Source organism: Ammospiza caudacuta, unplaced genomic scaffold (genome assembly GCF_027887145.1).
Source record: "Ammospiza caudacuta isolate bAmmCau1 unplaced genomic scaffold, bAmmCau1.pri scaffold_39, whole genome shotgun sequence".
Lineage (NCBI taxonomy): Eukaryota > Metazoa > Chordata > Aves > Passeriformes > Passerellidae > Ammospiza > Ammospiza caudacuta.
Genome location: NW_026683124.1, coordinates 4,105,353 through 4,115,482, shown reverse-complemented (window position 1 = coordinate 4,115,482; position 10,130 = coordinate 4,105,353). Strand labels below are relative to the sequence as shown.

The window sequence follows — 10,130 nt, the reverse complement described above, 5'->3', positions numbered from 1 at the left end:
CCCAGCTCTGCACACAGACATTGCTGCTGCAGCTCCAGAGAAGGCAACAAAAGGGCATCTCTACAGAAAACTCGGCTGCGAGGTCCTTTAGTTCCTTTAAAGCCACAGAGAGTGCAGCCCCTCCTTGGCACAGTCTGTGGCCACAAATCAAGGTGGAGAGAAACAAAACGGGAAATGGCACAAAGAATGACATCTTTGTGGATAATATAAAAAAACTAAAGCAAACAAAACAAACTTCCACACTGAAGCCAGCAAGAAGTATCAAAGATGATTTTATTATAGGTGATTTGCAGAAATTGGCCAGCAGTTTAATGTTTCTGAAACCATCCAGCCATCAGTCTCCTCATTGCAGCCTTGAGCTCCTGGTTCCTCAGGCTGTAGATGAGGGGGTTCAGGGCTGGAGGCACCACTGAGTACAGAACTGACAGGGCCAGATCCAGGGATGGGGAAGACATGGAGGGCGGCTTCAGGTAGGCAAATGCAGCAGTGCTGAGGAACAGAGAGAGCACAGCCAGGTGAGGGAGGCAGGTGGAAAAGGCTTTGTGCCGTCCCTGCTCTGAAGGAATCCTGAGCACGGCCCTGAAAATCTACACATAAGAGAAAACCATGAACAAAAAACAACCAAATACCAAATAGGAACTTATAGCAATGAGTCCCAGTTCTCTGAGGTGGGATTTGGAGCAGGAGAGCTTGAGGATCTGTGGCACCTCACAGAAGAACTGGCCCAGGACATTGCCATGGCACAGGGGCAGGGAAAATGTATTGGCTGTGTGCAGCAGTGAATAGAGAAAGGCACTGACCCAGGCAGCTGCTGCCATGTGGGCACAAGCTCTGCTGCCCAGGAGGGTCCCGTAGTGCAGGGGTTTGCAGATGGACACGTAGCGGTCGTAGCACATGATGGTCAGGAGGGAAAGCTCTGCTGAGATGAAGAACACAAAGAAAAAGAGCTGAGCAGCACATCCTGAGTAGGAGATGTCCCTGGTGTCCCAGAGGGAATTGTGCATGGCTTTGGGGACAGTGGTGCAGATGCAGCCCAGGTCACTGAAGGCCAGGTTGAGCAGGAAGAAGAACATGGGTGTGTGCAGGTGGTGGCCGCAGGCTACGGCGCTGATGATGAGGCCGTTGGCCAGGAGGGCAGCCAGGGAGATGCCCAGCAAGAGGCAGAAGTGCAGGAGCTGCAGCTGCCGCGTGTCTGCCAATGCCAGCAGGAGGAAGTGGCTGATGGAGCTGCTGTTGGACATTCCTTAACTCTGGGCATTGTGGACTGTAGAAACAAGACATTGAAAAGCTGAGACCAAGCTCTTGGAATCAACCCTATAGGGTTATTTTAGGAATTCCCTCAAAACTACTTCTTACCTGTGGGGAAACTTCACTCAATATGTTTATTCTTGAGCTTGGTTTAAACTCCCGAGTTCCTGATTCATCTTAAGCACTGCTCTCAGCCTGAACCATGGGGAAGCCCACAGGGAAAACAGGGCTCCCTCTGCCCCATTGCAGTCAGACCTGCTGGTCCCCACACAGGTGCACTTTGCCCATTCCACCTCCCTCTAGTTCAGGGGAATCCAACATAAACTGAGCTTGAAAAATTAAGTCGAGTTTTTAAAGACTCCAGTTTAAAAGTCAATTTCTCTAAGCCCTTCTCTCTCTCCCTACGTAGCTGGACAGGGAGGGATGCCAAGGGGTGGTCTGGCTCTCTGCTGCCTCGAGTCGTGCCTACTGGGAGCTGTTTCTCTCCATCCGAGTGTTGTCCCTGCCAGTGCTGCCAGAGCCCAGCCCAGCTCTGGGGGCTCAGCTCTGCTCTGCAGACCCCTCCCAGCACAGGGCACTGTCCAGGGGCATCTCCCTGGCTGCAGGGCCTTAAGGGCAGGCCAGACAAACAGAGATGCTGGAAGCCAAGGAGCTGCTGCTGCTGTCTGTAGGGAGAGGAGGCTGAGGAGGCACTTTCTGAGGGAGATCTGAGGCCCATCTGCTGATACCCAGGGCGACAGTGCAGGAGTCTCAGTGACACAGCCAAAGCTGACAGCCCCTTTCCCTTCCCTTTAGGAGAAAGCTGAGAGCAGCCCTGGCCATGCAGCACCATCTCCAGAGCAGGAGGAATCTGCCCTGATGGGGGTGGCTCCTTCCCCCTCCAACTTCTCCATGGGGAGCTGCCAGGCAGGCTGAGAGCTGCCCTTGGCAGGTGGCACATGCCCTGAGGGCTGCAGGAGCTGCTCTGCAGGACATCCCTGGGCAGCCCTGGCTGCAGCCCCAGCTTCAGCCCCTGCAGCTGTCCCTGACAGCAGGAGCCGTCTTGCCCTGTCCCTCTGACGGTGCCCAGGGCAGCCCCACTCTACAGCACATCCTCCTCCTGCTCCTCCTGTGCCACAGAGAAACTCGAAGAGTCCTCCTGACACATCCCCCAGGCTGTGGGGTGTGCTGGCTTCAGGAGATCCCTCCAGGAGCACAGGGGACACTGCCCTGCGCCCACACACTCACCATGAACAGGGCTGTGAAAATGTTTCCCCAAGTGAAGTCTCAGCTCAATGTCTTCCCAATCCTGATTGCCTTCAACCTGTCTCTGCCTGGCTCCTGTGCCCTCAGTGCCTGCAGGCAGAGCCCTCAGCCCTGCTGGGCTGGGAGAGGAGCTGGCCCTGGGAAGAGCTGTTCCTTTAAAGCTCAGCAGCACAGACACAGCCCAAGGACTTTAATGGACCTCTTGGGACTTTGGTGTTGTTTACATCAGACTCAGTCCCTGAGAGAGTGCTCAAAAACTTCTCAAGAACTCAAAATTAAATTGAAACTCTGAAACTTCTTGAAGATTTAATGGTTCCCACTGAGGAACATGACTGAGAAAGTGTCCCCAAGTTCCAGTTAGTGCAGAACACTGGAGGCAGTGATCACAGCTGGGGACAAAGAAGGCAAAGGTGTCTCTGGTGCTGAGCAAAGCTGGATGTGTTTCAGGAATGCAAAGGGCCAAGGCCTGAGCCCCAGCCCCTGGCCAGGCAGATCCTGTCCCTCCCTCCTTGCTCAGGGCTCTTCCCGGGATGGGCACTGGCATGTGGGGATGTGCAATGGCAAGGGCAGGAGCATGGGGCGGGCCCTGCCAGGCTGCTGAGCAGGGACAAGGAGGCAATGAGGCCCCAGCCCTGAAAGGGTCACTTGTCTCCTGCTCCTGCCTCAGGCCCAGTCCCAGCAGCCATGGCCAAAGTGCTGCCCAAGTTGGCTCTGGCAGGGCTGTCTTGCAGCTGCTGCCCATCCCTGTGCCCTGTGCAGCCCAGGCTGTCCCACGGTGTCCCTGCCCTGCGCCTCTGTCCCTGCAGGCTGTCGGCATCCCCTGGCTGCCCCACCTGGCTGGGCCCTTCCTTTGCTGCCAGCTCTGCCTCCTGCCTGCCCACACAAAGCCTTGGGCTGACCCAGACTCCTTTTGGAGGCGGCTGCACCACAGCCCTGCCCTGTGAGAGAAATTCCTTTGTCCTTGTGTCCAGTCCAGATCTCCCCAGTGGCAATTTACATTAATTTTTCCTTTTATCTCCCTGTTTACTATTATGTTAAAAGGATCCACCATCTCTGAAAGCGCCCTTCAGTCCCTCCCAGGGCTCTCCTCTGCTGTCCTGTCTCCACCCCACTGAGCACAGAGCTCCTCTCTCCCTGTACAGTGCTCATGTGCCTGAGGCCATAGGCACCTGGACAAGAGGCACAGCTCTTTTCTACAGGAAGGAACCCCCAGAGCCCCAGGGTTTTGAAGGCAGATCAGAGGCAGTCACCAGAGGCCAAGGCAAGCCAGACCTTTCTGTCCTTGCAGCTTTTGTCTGAAAGCTAATTTTGGATATTTGGGGAGTTTTGGAGGTGGAATTCCATTTAAGCCCGGATTGCTTGGAACAGAATGGCAGTTCTTCTCCACAGGAAGGAAAGGGCAGAGCCCCAGTGTTTCAAAGGCTGATTAGAGGCAGCCCCAAGGAGGCCAGACCTGTTTGTCTTGGCAGCTTTTGTTTGGGAGCAGTCCTTGGGTAGATGAACTTTGGGATGCCAAATTCCAGTTTTGTCCATGAGCACCTGGACAAGAGTGACAGTTCATTTCAATAGGAAGGAAAGTACAGAGCCCCAGTGTTTCACAGGCAGATGAGAGCTGGCCCTCAGGAAGCCAAGGGAACCTAGACAGTCGTGGCAGCTTTTGTCTGGGAGCTATCCTAGGAAATAAAGAATTTTGGAGGCGGATTCCCGATTTTGGCTATGGACACCTGCACTTGAAAGATGATTTTTCCATGGAAAGACAAGCTTGGCCCCCCATTGTTTTTAAGGCAGATGAGAGGTGGCCCCCAAGATATCAAGGTGTCACAGTGGTCACAAGGGTTGCAGGATGAAGAGAGAATGGTAACCTCATGTTCAGAAGGCTTGATTTAGTATTTTATGATATATATTACATTATGACTATACTAAAAAGAAATAAAGAAATAGAAGGAAAAATTCTCAGAAGGCTAGCTAAGCTAAGAATAGAAAAGGAATGAATAACAAAGGGCTGTGTCTCAGCAGAGAGCAAGACCCAGCTCTGCCGTGAGTGGTCAGTAAATCTAAACATCTAAAGGAGGCTAATCACGGATCCACGTGTTGCATTCCACAGCAGCAGATAACCATTGTTTACACTTTGTTGCTGAAACTTCTCAGCTTCAGCAGGAAATATCCTAACAAAAAGATTTTAATGAAAAGATGTCTGTGACATCAAGGTCACCCAGAGCTCTCTGTTCTAGGAGGTTTCATACAGGAATCATCCTTCAATATAATTGAATTTGGATGTAGAATCCCACTTTCAGCCATGAACCCCTGGAGGAAAATGAGAGGTCTTTCCCACAGGAAGGAAAGCACAGAACTCCAGGGTTTTAGGGGCAGATGAGAAGCAACCCTCAACATGCCAAGTTCAGCTGGACCAGTCAAGCCAAGCCAACCAGAACTTTTCCATGTTCTTGGATCCTTGGGGCCCTGCAGCATCACAATGGCCCTGTGGTTCCATGAGGGCCCGTAGTATCACAACAGATCTTTGTTTCCCCAAGTCCAATGATATCACAGTGGTCTCTCTGGGTCCCCTTTGGCACAATGGCCCCTTGCTTCCATGAGGCCTTGCAGTGTCAAAATGGTTTCCTTGGTTCCATGGTGTTGGGGAAGATGAAACAGGAATGGCTTATAAATATTATTGTCTGGTAAAAGAATATAGAAACTATAAGAGAGATCGATAAGAAAGCAGGCTTTGAGATACCTTAGTTACTAAAAAACTGGAAACAATAAGTGTGGCCAGACTGAAGGTAATCCCCTTTTGATGAAACAATACCCTCTGCTTGCCGACAGGTCCAAGGGTAAGAGCAGACCCTTCCAGCTTGGCAGAAGGGGCCCAAAGAGGAGATTTAGGGTTTAAAATGTAACACAGTATGGTAATGTAATGATTCCTATAGGCTGTATGTAAGTGCTATAGGATTTGTATATTGTACTAGATTGGTTAGTGAGAAATAGAATATTCAACACAGAAGATTTATTGTATTGTAATGGGAACCTCACTCTCTTATGCTTTTCCTTTCTTACCCTTTTACTCTCTTACCCTCTCATTCTCTCTACCCCTCTCTTCTCTTGGGCCTGCTCTGAGCTGTGGCTGGCAGCTCCAAGTAGGGCCCCGGCACACAGACCCTCTGCAATAAACTGCAAGTTCCGTGACCTGGCTTCAGAAATCTTTTGTCTCCATCTGTCCCGACCGTCCTACTCCCCAACACACCGAGACCATGGGACTGTGCGAAGTACCACAATGGCCCCATTGGGAGCTGCAGCTGCTGCTATGCACTTGCAGGGGCTGAGGCCGTGGGGCAGTGCCCAGAGCAGCCTGGCCTGAGCCGGTCTCGGGGAAACGTGGGGCTGCCCCCCGGCCCAGCACAGAAGGGGGAGTTCCCCGGCTGTGGGAGGCTTGTTCCTCCATGGCTCTCCTCCATGACCAGCCCCGGCTGAAGGCGAATGCTCAGCGCTCCTTCCGCAGGAAGGTGGCCCCTGCCTGGCTCCCAGGGCCGTGGCAAACTAGAGCCGGGACGCCCTGAGCAGCCCTGACCAGAGGTGACAGGGGAAGGGAAGGGACACAATCCCCCCAGGAGGGGCAGGTCCCCATCCCGCCCCCTGGGCACCTCGGGATCTGCAGCGCTTGGGGACACCGTGGTGAGGGATGGGTACAGGGGTGGGCACAGGGGTGGGCACAGGAATGGGCACAGGGGGGCCCTGCTGAGTGTCTGCATCCAGGTGAGACCCCCACAGCACCCCCGAAGGTTTGGGGGGCCGGGACCGTGCAGGGCTCTGTCCCCAGGAGGGAAGTGCAGCCCCGGCATCCGGGGGACGGTGACACGGGCACAGCCCTGGGGCTGCCGCGGTCACCCAGGGGACGGTGACACGGGCACGGGCATGGGCACAGCCCTGGGGCTGCCACGGACACTTGGGAGATGGTGACACGGGCACGGGCATGGGCACAGCCCTGGGGCTGCCGCGGTCACCCAGGGGACGGTGACTTGGGCACGGGCATGGGCACAGCCCTGGGGCTGCCACGGACACTTGGGAGATGGTAACATGGGCACGGGCATGGGCACAGCCCTGGGGCTGCCGCGGTCACCCAGGGGACGGTGACTTGGGCACGGGCATGGGCACAGCCCTGGGGCTGCCACGGACGCTTTGGGGGGACGGTGACATGGGCACGGGCACAGCCCTGGGGCTGCCGCGGTCACCCGGGGGACGGTGACACAGGCATGGGCATGGGCACAGCCCTGGGGCTGCCACAAGCACCCAGGGGATGGTGACACGGGCACGGGCACAGCCCTGGGGCTGCCCTGGGCACCCGCGGGGCAGGCGGGTCTGGGGGCTCCCGAGGGTCCCCACCCTGCTGAGCCCGACGGCCGCTCCACAGCCGCTCTCTGGCCGGGATTCCAAGCGGCGCCAGCTCTGCCAGGATCAGGATGGACACTCTTGGCTTTCGGGGGTGGCACAGAGGTTCTGCAGCCTGTGGGAGCTGCTGGGAACCTCCGGCACTGGGGGCTGCAGGCACAGGAGTCCAAATGTGCCTGGAGGCCACCTGTCCCCCCTGCCCCAAAGTAACACCGGGGGATGTCCCAGAGAGGGGACAGCGACCTCGGGGAACAGCTGTGGTGTCACAGAGGGGCTGTGTCATCGAGGCACCACTGTGGCTGTGATGAGAGGGGCACAGAGCAGCTGTGATGCCAGCAAGGGGCTGTGTGACATCACAGAATGGGTTGAGTGGAGTGGGCAGTGACATCACAGAGTGGGTTATGACATCACAGAGTAGGTTCTGTGGAGTCATTGATCAGGTAAGACAAAATAGATGGGACTGTGTGACATCACAAAGCCAGCTGTGACATCAGAGCGCAAGCTTTGACATCACAGGACAGATTTGTGACATCACAGGGTGGACTGTGACATCACAGAGTAAGTTGAGATATTACAGAGCAGGCTGTGACATCACAGGGGAGATTCTGGCATCATAGAGGGTGGCAGAGTGACATCACAGAGTGGGCCATGACATCAGGGAGTGGGATGTGACATCACAGTGAACTGTGTGACATCACAAAGCAGGCTGACATCAGCTGTGACTCCCAGAGCAGGATATGACATCACAGAGCAGGCTGTGATATCACATGAGGGCTGTATGAGTTCACTGGCTTGGTCACTCTGCCTTAGCCTCCCTCACAGTTTCCCCCCAGAAGTTCAATGCTGTTCATGCCGAGCAGAGTCCCTATCCCCTGATATCCCCCTGGTCCACATGGAGCTGCAGCCTCCCCCAAGGATGTTCCACAAGATCAACTCCAAAACCTGACATGGGGACAGGGGGCTGGGCTGTGTGATCAGGACATCAAGGACATGGATTATCCAGATCACTGTGGCCTGAGTTGGGTTCCCCAGGGCAGGAAAGATGTCTGGCAGCTGGAGCAGGGTCTGGGAAGGGCCTCCAAGGTGGGGCTGGAGCCCTTGGGCTGTGAGCAGAGGCTGAGGGAGCTGGGCTTGTCCAGCCCGCAGCAGGGAAGGCTGAGGGGCTCCTCATGCCAGCCTGGCAGTGCCAGAGAGGAGGTCATGGAGAACACAGAGCCAGGCTCTTCACAGGGGGGTCTGGGGGGCAGACAAAAGCCGATGGGTGGAAGGGGAAAGAGGAGAGATCAGCCAGAACAGGAGGAGATGAAATGAGTCAGGCTGGTTTCAGCATTTCCTCAACACTAAAAGCAGCTTGACCCCCTTCTCCATCCACCACTGACAGCTTTGCAAATCAGGAATTATTCAGGCTGCTTTACCCCCAGTCCAGGATGGGCATCCTGATACAAGAACATCACAGTGTTTATCACAGAACCATATTTATCTAAAAATAATTTTAGTATGGAAATCACTTGTGAATGGTGGAGATGTCAGATGCTGCTGGGACGTTGCACATAGCTCAGGGAAGAGCGTGGTTGTTATTGAATTGTGTCCTGTTCAACTGTGGTCTGTTGGCCATGAAGAGAAACTTCCTGTGCCTCTGAGTCTCACCAGTTCCTGACCCCCAAAGGACACAAAACTGATGAGTTCTGGTTTCCACTCCAGTGGTGGCACCTGCACCTCCCTCCATCCCCAGAGCAGAGCTCCCTTGTCCCAGGGAGTCCCTGGCAATGAAGGGATGAAGGAAACAGGACAGGCTGTGGGGATCAGGGGCAGGGTGGGGCCAGAGATTTGGGGTGGTTGTGAGACCAGGGCAGGACCCGGCCCTTGGCCTTGGTGGACCTCATCCAATTGTCCTGGGCCAATGGCTCCAGCCTGGCCAGATCCCTCTGCAGAGCTTCCTGCCCTCCAGCACAGCCACACTGCCACCCAGCTTGGGCTCACCTGGGAACTGGCTGAGGGTGCACTGGATGGCCTCATCCAGATCAGCAATAAAGAGATTTCACTGATCTTGGCCCAATCCTGAGCCCTGGGGACACCCCTGGATGTGACTCCACTCAGCTGCTGTGAGTGCCCGGGATTGGATGGGGGAAATGCTGGGGTGGGGGTAGGGACAAAGTGTGATTGATTGTCAGCCATGAAGGGTCTTGATTTTCATATCTGTTCAGACTGCATGAGGAGGTGCTGGGGATCAATATCAACTGGGGATTGCTGATAGCAATTTTAAAAGGGGAAAATAAAACTAAACAGGACAAAACAATTCTCCTTTCATTGTTTTCAATATAGTAGATTCACTTTGAATATACTTCTGAAATCTGCCTGATTAACCACAGAAGAATCAAAGACTTGAATTATTCCCATGGGCTTGTAATGTTTGGGTGTTTTGAACAAATGTTTATGAGCCTTTGTCACTGAATTTCTCAACTGAAGAGCTCAAGAAAGATGAGGCCTCTGGAAAAGTAAAATTCATCACCAATCTCCAAGGGGCTGAGGATCCATCCCCATCAGAGCAGCAATGAACAGAAATGGGCACAGCTTGGTGGCTGCCCCAGCTTTGGCATGGGCCCTGGGCCTGCAGCAGGAGCAGCTCTTGAGGGCCCCAAGGCCAGGGCTCTTGTGCTGCCCTGGGCAGATGGGATGGCAGCAGGGGCTGCAGAGCTCTCAGCACCTCAGCCCGAGGGGAGCAGGGCAGCCAGGGAGCCTCCTTTGGCCTTGGCCAAGCACCTTCCCCCATGGCTGGGGCTGAGTCCTGTGGCAGCTGCAGCTGCTGCTGTGCCCTTGCCAGGGGCTGAGGCCGTGGGCCAGTGCCCAGAGCAGCCTGGCCTGAGCAGAGCTGTGGGGCCAGAGCCGGCTGGGCTGGGCTGGGGAGAGGCCCTTGGTGCTGCCCAGAGCTCAGGGCAGCTGGCAGAGCTTGCAGGGAGCTGGGCTGGGCTCAGAGAGCCTGGCCCAGAAACCATCAGTGTCCATCTCAGCCTGGCTGAGCGTGCAGGGGCCAAGAAGAGCAGCCCAGAGTCTGTAAGTTCTCTGGGTGGGAGCTGAGCTTGTGAGCCCTTGAGCCCTGCCAAGTGCTGGGGCTGCTCCTCCAGCTCCAGAGGAGATGGGACAGATGAGAGCACAGACAAATCATTCATGCTGCATTCTTTCTTGTGTTGTGTTATATAGATGACCTGGATCCATATGTAGAGGATGTGTTTTGTGTCAGATAACACTGGTAGAGT

At 55.0% G+C, this 10,130-nt stretch overlaps 1 pseudogene; it reads right to left on the bottom strand.

Annotated features, from left to right (window-relative positions):
• Positions 1–308: 308 nt before the first annotated feature.
• LOC131571887 (olfactory receptor 14J1-like) lies at positions 309–1,256 on the bottom strand (annotated as a pseudogene).
• Between the last annotated feature and the right edge of the window lie 8,874 nt (positions 1,257–10,130).